Source organism: Brachyistius frenatus, unplaced genomic scaffold (assembly GCF_029030835.1).
Source record: "Brachyistius frenatus isolate BFR_SWC_R1_liver_20210118 unplaced genomic scaffold, ASM2903083v1 Contig_2, whole genome shotgun sequence".
NCBI lineage: Eukaryota > Metazoa > Chordata > Actinopteri > Embiotocidae > Brachyistius > Brachyistius frenatus.
The window spans coordinates 645,248-654,368 of NW_027210601.1; positions in this window are offsets into that span (position 1 = coordinate 645,248).

The window sequence follows — 9,121 nt, forward strand, 5'->3', positions numbered from 1 at the left end:
CCATCAGTGGCTTGTTGAAGTAGAATAGTTAAAGGAAAATTAACATTTGGTGTAATTGTGAAACAGACTTTTGAAACGGCTATTGATGATCCTGGATTCAAATATATTGGGGCAAGAAAATGTCTCTCAGCTCAAGACTCAAAAACACCAAACACCGGTTGTTGTTGTTGTTGCTGTTGTTGTCCAAAAGTTATATTAATATTATTTTCAACTTAATTTGGAGTGGTTTCTACAACCAACTCGAAGTTAACGACAGAAAATACACTTGCTTGTATAAAACACGAACTCCAAAAGCTTCCATTCTATTGGTCAGTTTTCATATGATGTCATCTTTTTCCTCACCACGGACAGAAGAAATTGTTCCAGTCAGCAGATAAACCTCGCGGAGTAGAACACTGTTTCAGATTCACGTCCTCTTCATGTTACACACAGAGAGACATATTGATCGGCCCAGATTGAGTCGCATCATCACGATCCCCAAAATACCCACTGGCACGGACAAAAAGTCGCTGAAGTTCCTCAGAGAAACACTAACAGATAGATGAAAGTGAATGATTATGAATAAATAATTAGCACATGAGTCATGATAAAGCACAAGTTTACTTTCCCGTTGCATGACTGTCCCCTTTTATTTTATTTTATTTATAATGACCTATTTTCCTCTCTTTCTTTCCCTCCCTTTATTTCTCAGCTTCTGTATTTCCCCCCCTCGAGCACCACAGATCATCTCCTCTCTCCTCCTTTGATCCTAACAAACCACAGCTGGAATGATTCCCATGACAGGAAAGCGTAGAAGCTATGAGTGATGCCACCGTACACTCATCTCTGAGGAATTTGCTGAGTAAATGTCACTCCGGGTTTGTACGCATGCACGCACGCACGCACACACACACACACACACACACACACACACACACACACACACACACACACACACACACACACACACACACACACACACACACACACACACACACACACACACACACACACACACACACACACACTCAGCCTACGTCAGCATCACCTCACTGTCACCCACCTGCATAACAACCGCAGTACACGACAGGCCTAGAAACGCTCCACAGTCAGAGCTGCAAGAATAATCCTGGCAATAATCCAGACAGTGCAGACAGACGTGGTGAAGGAGACGCTGCTTAGTGACTGCTGGCTGCCAGAGGAAAGCCAGCCTTAAGATGCTTTTAGTTAAGGATGATTTAAAGCACAGGGGTCAAACAAAGGCCAGTAAATACATGCTCATACTCCCAGTGCATCACTCAAGGACATCAAATCCAAGCAGGGTAAAGAGGGTTGAGCACTGAGTTAAAGGCAAGTTAAACACACCTAAAAACAAGAACAGGTAGCAGACTGACGGACAAGCAGAGTAGAAGCAGTAACGAGATAAATATGATTTAAATCGTAAATTAAAAACAAAACCTTCAAGACAGCAACATTTTTTTTTATTTATTTTTTTCCTCATTAAAAGTTATCCGACCAAAGTACAAACATTAAACACTTTCAGTGGCTGAGGCTGTATTTAAACACAGCGGTGCTTTGAGCTAAATACAAACATTAGCATATTATTATGCTTGTAAAAACAGTGCTTACATGCTGATAATCAGCAGGTGTAATACTGTATTTACCATCATCCCCATCTTCGCTTCTTAGTATGCTCACATTTTATAATTAGTGCTAAATGTAAATTACAGAGACTGATGTGATCATTATAGATATTTGATGTAATGGTGTAAGATTTTGACTTGAGGATGGAACTGTCTTGGTAAAAAAAACAAAAACAAAACAAAAAAAAAAAACTGTCAAGGTAGGAAGCTTGAAATCACTGTCTGATTAAAAAAAAATTAAATAAAACATCCAAAATATCTCAAATTAACATAAAATGCTGAAAATGAAAAAAATAAAAACACACCAAACAAATGAAACACAAAAGACAAATATTTACAAAATATGAGTTACACACACACACACACACACACACACACACACACACACACACACACACACACACACACACACACACACACACACACACACACACACACACCAAGACAATATACAAGGACAATGCATAGACCATGACGACGTTTTAAGTCAAATATAATGTGTCTTTAAGTGAAAAGCTCAGACTGCACAGGTAGTTCTGTCTTGCTGACCAAGCTAATCAAACACTTCCTGAGGTGCCTCATGACTTTATGGTACTTCTGTAGCTTTTTAGAGTGTGAAAGAAATAAGAGCTACAGAGAACGAGGCAGCGTGGGTGTATTTATGTATGTCTCAGGACGTGCCAGAGGAAAATGAAGTGGTATTATATATGAACACAAGGCTATAAGCTGCGGTACGCAGTTTGCTTTAGTTCTTTTGTTTCAGCCAGCGTAGGCTGTCCTCCTCTATCGCTCTCTATTTATGCAACTGGTTATCAGATATGAGCTAGCCCTTCTTATCATATTGTATGTCTCCAGGCTGTGTGTGGGTTCGCAGCAAACTTTCCCCAAACTGAACGACTGAAACAGAACAGAAAGTTTTAGTCCTCAAGATTCGTTGCCCGCTGTGTGAACCCAAAATGCTCAAATCCCATTTCTGCAGCGTGGAGAAACGGTAAAAATGGAGGGAAGGAGATGAACACGGGGGAAGGGGCGGCGGGGGGTGGGAGGGGGGAGGAAGGGGTGTGTGCTTGGCTCAGTTGTCTTAGATAAGAAATAAGCTCATATAGCTTGAAATCTCCCTGGATGTGCTTTCAACAAGGTGCATAAGCAGATATAAATATATTAATGGGAGAAGCCTGTACATTTATTAAAGAGGGAATCCGCCACATTTCCGCAGTGCAGAGGATGGCACCCTGAGGGGTAATGAATGACACAGTGATTCATCTGTTTTGGTGTGTGTGTGTGTGTTCAGTGTGACTCTTTAAGACATGCAGACATCTGTGAGCTGTCATGAAGCTTGTGTGTCGGGGCCAGACGTATCGCTGCATTCATTCAATCTGTCTGATCTTAATAGCAGTTCGCTCTTTTGGTTTTCGTGTTATGATCCCAGTGCGTCTTTTAAATGAATACTTAACGAAACTGTTGAGCAAACAAAGTCGAACTCAAAGGAGACAGACGGGAATGTGTTCCGGTTTGCTGAAACTCGTCCTTTGATCTTATATATTTGACCCGTCCTCAGTGATAATATGGGAGAGAGATGAGGAGGCGGTGTGACAAAGGTTGAGGAAACCTGACTTGATCTTTGGCAGATGATACTGTAAGCTTCCATGTTTTCGCTGCTCTTCTCGTGTATTTTCCCACCCAGACATTTAACTCTTCTCTCTGAAAGATTTCCCAAATACACGTCATTGCTGAGGCTCTTTCTTCTTGGTTTGAGTAGGGGGTTTAGGTGAAGTATAATCAGATGGATGTCCTCTTGCCTTTGAGAAGTTCAAGCCTACTTTTCTACTTCCTCTTAGTTTCCTCCACTTTCATTTCCCTACAGCTGTCTGTTCTGCCAAATCCCTTCCTCTGTTTCTGGCTCTTGCCTCGGTATCGTAAGTCACGGCTTTCCGTGCCAAGTAATCTAACTCATCAAAAGTGATAACATGCAAATGAGTTGATTATAACATGACAGCAATCAGCGGAGCCCTTTTTAGTCATCGTATTGGATCTGAAAATGGCTGCCAACCTTCTTGCATGCTGTAGAAATGACACCAGCGCCAGGCATTAGTGAAAATGGGGTGACTCATTATGTATCAAGTGTGATCATGACGGCGTACACTTGAGATGTGTATGACCCACACTGTTCACGTCCGGGAGAAGCAGCAGAAAAATTTACTTGAGTTTTTGGATCAAAAAGTGAGGTTTTTCTGAAGCCACCAAACATGTAATTAAAGCACCCTTTATGTAAAGTTCATGCATGAATCATTTTCTATTAGTCACCAACAATGTCTCACTGATACATTCTTTGTGAGCGGGTCAATGTCAGTTCCAAGGGTCAAGTTAATTACCATGTACTCGCGGTCTGATTTTCATCCTTCCTTAACCTCTGACTTTCCTCTTGACCTCGAGGACACCCCCCCCAGTTCCTTCACAACACTCGGCTCCGTACGGGTGTGCGTGCAGCGTGTGTGTGTGTGTGTACGCACGCCCATTTCTGTGCGTGTCCACGTGGGTGTGTGCATGCGTGCTAAAGACCTGTCTGCGCACCAGACACTGAAGCAGTTTCATTAAGATTGCTTTTTCCCGGGGGGGGGGGCATGTGTATAATTACCAATTAGACTGTTGTCAAGAGCCAGTGGTGGTGCAGCGCTGTGGCAGCCATGGAAGGTTAGGGTGGGTGTGTGCATGCTGACGTGCTTGTTTGACATGAATATGAATGTGTGTATATGTGTGTGTGTGTGTGTGTGTGTGTGTGTGTGTGTGTGTGTGTGTGTGTGTGTGTGTGTGTGTGTGTGTGTGTGTGTGTGTGTGTGTGAGGTTTTCTGATTGCACTCCCCGAGCACTGGAGCATGCGGTCGTGGCTGTTCAATACAGAACATTGTTTAATCTAATGCTTCAGTCACTAGCTGGGGTTCTTGTCAGCTTTGTCAGCTAATTATAAAGTAGCCACATGGATTACACACTTTCCTTCTCTCGTTTTTTTAAATATTACATCCCTATTTTTTTTATTTTTTTTTTGCTCCCTCTCGTTTTTTTTTTTTCTCTGTAAGAGCTTGCATGTGTGGAGTGAAAGACATGTTGACATATCATTGAATAGACATGAGTGTTTTTAGATTGGGCACTCGATGTAAGTGACCTTGTTTTCCTTTTTGCTCGCTGCGCCTGTGGAAGAACGTACTGCGATAACAACCTGACCTTTCTCAACAAATAACAAACTCTTTGAGTGCAAACGATTTAGGCACTAAAAGCACAAATTAGGATGCTTTCCAAAGTAGTGCTTTAAACCACTAACTCGAACCAATGGTTGGTGTGACCACCTTTTGCCTTTAAAGGTACCATATGGTATAAACTCAGATTTTCTTTTCTTTTTTTGTTTATTATAAACTATGTCTAGATACTATATAAATGATCTTAAGTGTCATCACGCTTAATCCATTAAAAAAATGGACTGTATTGAGCAACCACGCCATTGGATGGGTTGTTTGGACTTCCTTAAGTTTGTGATGTCATCAGAAAATCCGTTCTTGGACTGGGCGTGTATCACTCAAAAAAAGAGTCAGCCAATCAGAATTGAGGGTCACTGATATCAATGCACCTCAGAGACACAGACACAAAACAGCCTGTTCTTGGTAGAGCTCCAGAAAGAAGCTTAATAGTGGAAACTATAGAAAAGTATATGAAGATGGTTTTTGATCATTAAAACCTGAGAAATATCCTCTGCGGGTGTGTGTGGGACTTTTGCTGACACTCCCACGGTGCCTTTAATGAATACACACTCGCCACGCTAAAGAGACTTTTGAGCCGACTAGCTTCTGGTTTAGCCCGATGCTAAATTGAATAAGGATAAAATAATTCAATGGCGCGGCTCTTGTAGACTTTCCGAATGCTATCGCACCAAACGGATCGAATTTTACTCGTGAAAGGAGTCATTTTGTGGAGGTTGTGTCATTCAAACCAATTTATTTGTTTTCGGGCCACAACAGTAGCGAGCCAATGACGTCCGACGTGTCTCCAGTGTTCTTGTAATTACTCTCACTAGCAGAAAGTGGAGACAAAAGTTGGCAGGTATGTTGTGGTAGTTGGGAGGTTGCAGGCGTGTTGGAGAACCGACTACAGTTCCTCTGTGGATTTAGGCCCCTTCTTGTAATCCCAGACTGACTGAATGACGTTAAAGTCGGGGGTCTGTGGAGGCCATACCATCTGCTGCAGGACTTCTTGTCCTTCCTCGAGCAGAAGATGGCTCTTTTGGGGTTGTTGTCTTGCTGCAGAATGAATTTTGGGACCGATCAGAAATCTCCCTGAAGGTATCTTGTGAATGGATAAAACATATGAGATGCCTCAAACTTTAAGCCCAGTGCTGTATTCTTAAGATTCTGGTGGTCTTGTTTGAGCTGAAGATACATATATTTAAACAATCAATCGAAACTTGCTGAAGGATTTTAGAAAGATGCAAATGTCAGACATAAAATGTAGTTTCTTTGCTCTTAATTACAGCTTTGATAGACTGTTTCTTATTTCCTGCCCTCTCTGCCTCTGTTTTATTCTGCGACGTTTTATCGGTTGTGTTAGTTAATGTGCCTTTTGTAGTTACATTTGATTGTAAAGCTACTTATAATGCATGCAATACAAATACATTTTACTGGTAGTCATATTACAGGACTTTTTGGAGGTCTTTAAAATTGACTTTTTATTACAGTATCCATCATATAAACAGAAAAATTAAGCCAGTCTTGAAATGAGCAGACAAGATATCAGGATTTTTGTGTCTGACTCTACCCTGACTAACAGTGCTACCGTGCTGAAAGGCCTCTAAATCAAGTATGTGGTGATATAGTGTATATTTTTGTGTGAATGATTTATTACAAAAAGGAAAAACGGTGATAGCAAACAGAATAGTGCTTTAGTAACAAACAACTTGATGAAAGAGGGCGATGTATTCTTTCTCAGACTCCTTTATTTCCCCACGATTCACCTGCGTGGGTAAAAAAAAGAAAGAAAAGAGATGAAGGAGGGTGATATATGGTACAGTGTGGTCAATCTTCCCTCCAGCCTGCATTCCTCATCTTTTCCCCCCTCCCATTTCTCTCGTTTTTCATTCTGCTTGGCTCATTCCATGACAGGGTGAGATGGGATGGGATGATAGCGGGCAAGGTGCTCCGCTGATGGCTTGTATTGTCAACTCCCTCTACCCTTTCTGCCTCTCTCCTCCATCTCCTCCTCCTCCTCCTCCTCCTCCTCATCTGCTCGCCCTGTTCCTCTACCTTTTTTTGGGGGGGGGTGGGGGGTCTCTCAACCCCTGTTGTCTTCCTCTTCATCTTTTCTCCCTGCAGCTACACTATGTTCTGCCTCGCTCTTCTTCTGTTTCTCTTCCTGCATCTTTACTTCCTTTCTTGCCTACTTGCCCCGAGAGATGAGGAGCATTTTATAGAGATACGATGTAGAGAAAGAGAGAAAGAGAGAGCAAAAAAATAAGTTCTGACACTGTGCTGTGGCTCGGACTATCATAACATGTTACAATAGTTCTCCTGCTCATTTTTTTCTCTCCAGCACACTCTTCTTTGCCTTTGTCGAACTCAGATTTTTATCCGTTAGTCCAGCAAAACCGATTTCAGTTCTCCAAGTGTGTCTCCTTTCACTTACTGCTTCATCCCCCCTCTTTCTTGCTCACCTTGTCTCTCCTGCACATCTTGATGCTGCGCCTCCTATCTTTATCTCCACCACCAGGACATATGAGACCTGTAAAACATAAGGACATTACACTGCTGTCTGGGAAGGGCTCTCCTTCTCCCTCTTCATCTTCATTCCTTTTCTAATTTTCTCACCACGCGCCTCCTTCCTGACAGCTCCACCATGCAACCCTCTTCACTATACATTATGTACATGTACATTAATGAGAAATAAAATTAACTTTTTTGATTTTAGCAAATGGCTGCAATGAAACAAAGAGTGAAAAATTTAAAGGGGTCTGAATACTTTCCGTACCCACTGTATATATATATATATATATATATTTTTTTTTTTTATAAATTACTTTTATAATTAGGTTTTGATTTTCTACCAAACCATTTTTTTCATTTGCCAAAAAAGTTAAAGTTCCTAAATGTTAAAGTTTCCCTGTGGAGTTTTCTTTTTAAACAAACCAAAGTTGTTTTCATTCATGTCTCTAACCCAAATATATTGTGTGCATCCTTGAGGTCAAACAAATATGTTCAGTGCATTTCCTTCTGAGAAATGTCTGACAATGTAAATTGGGCAATTTTCACATCCGTGTTTGCCAAATTCTTCACCTCCTCTTCATTGTTTTTGTGAGTGCATTGCTGAATTTCTGCCAACTGTCAATCAGAGGTATGTTGTGTAAATGGCTGCAGGAATGTGACACACTGTCACAAGCTCCTGTTCTTGTGCATGTGGTGATCCACTCACACAAACATGGCTTCTTTGCACTGTATGTAAAAACTCCACCGGCTGCTTTTTCATTTTTTAGTTTATAGTCTGAACTATGAGACGAGATTTTTTTCATTCTTATCTAATTAAACAAGATTATGGAAACTTTCCATACTTCAGTTTTTGATCAGGAAATTTCCCTGGGTAAGAAAAAAAAAAATCCACAGACATAGAAAGCAGTGATAAACATTTTGAAATAATCTGATGACATTTTTTTAGCATTTTGTTTTAACTTTTTTTTAACGATCTCAAACATAAAAAAACAAAACATGCTCCTTCTTATTCTCATATCGCTCGTTTTATGTTGACGTGTGTGTTGAATGCACGTACAAGTACATTTCCATAGTGTTGTTCAGCACAATGTAAAATAATGTTAGAAAGAAAATGATGATCTTGTGTGTGCTCACGAGTGAGTGTGTGAAACAGGGAAAGTGCAAGATTTCCCTTGTTGGCTGAGCATGTCAGGCCTGTCAGGAAATGAACTCATCTCCCACTCTCATGCCACCGGCTCCTGCTGCTCTCTCCTCTCCCAACTCCTCCCTCACGCATCTTCAGTCTTCCTCTACAGCTCCAATATGTCCATCAAACTGAGAGAGAGGGGAGACACTCACACACTCACTCACAACGTTAACCACCCACACACAAACACACATCGCATGATACCGACTGAGCTGGGACTTGCTGCTCTTACAGTCCTGTTTATCTCACAAATCACTCACGGAAACACAGTAAATCTGACGTGTGTGTGTGTGTGTGTGTGTGTGTGTGTGTGTGTATGTGGTTGAGATGAAAAGTGCTTCTTGAATTCTCATCAGGAGATTTACAAAGTGGTTCAGGGATTGCAGATTAACAGATCCCAGATTAGAGTGGTGAAAAGGGTTACTGTGATTTAAGATCAAACCACATCCGGACTTGCTCCCAGGACAAACTGAGCAGACCCAGTGACCCAGTCCCCCGCTGAAGTCTCTAACTTTCACTCTCAGTGCATTGTTAAAACAAGAAAAACGGACTTTACACAAGTATATGTAGCA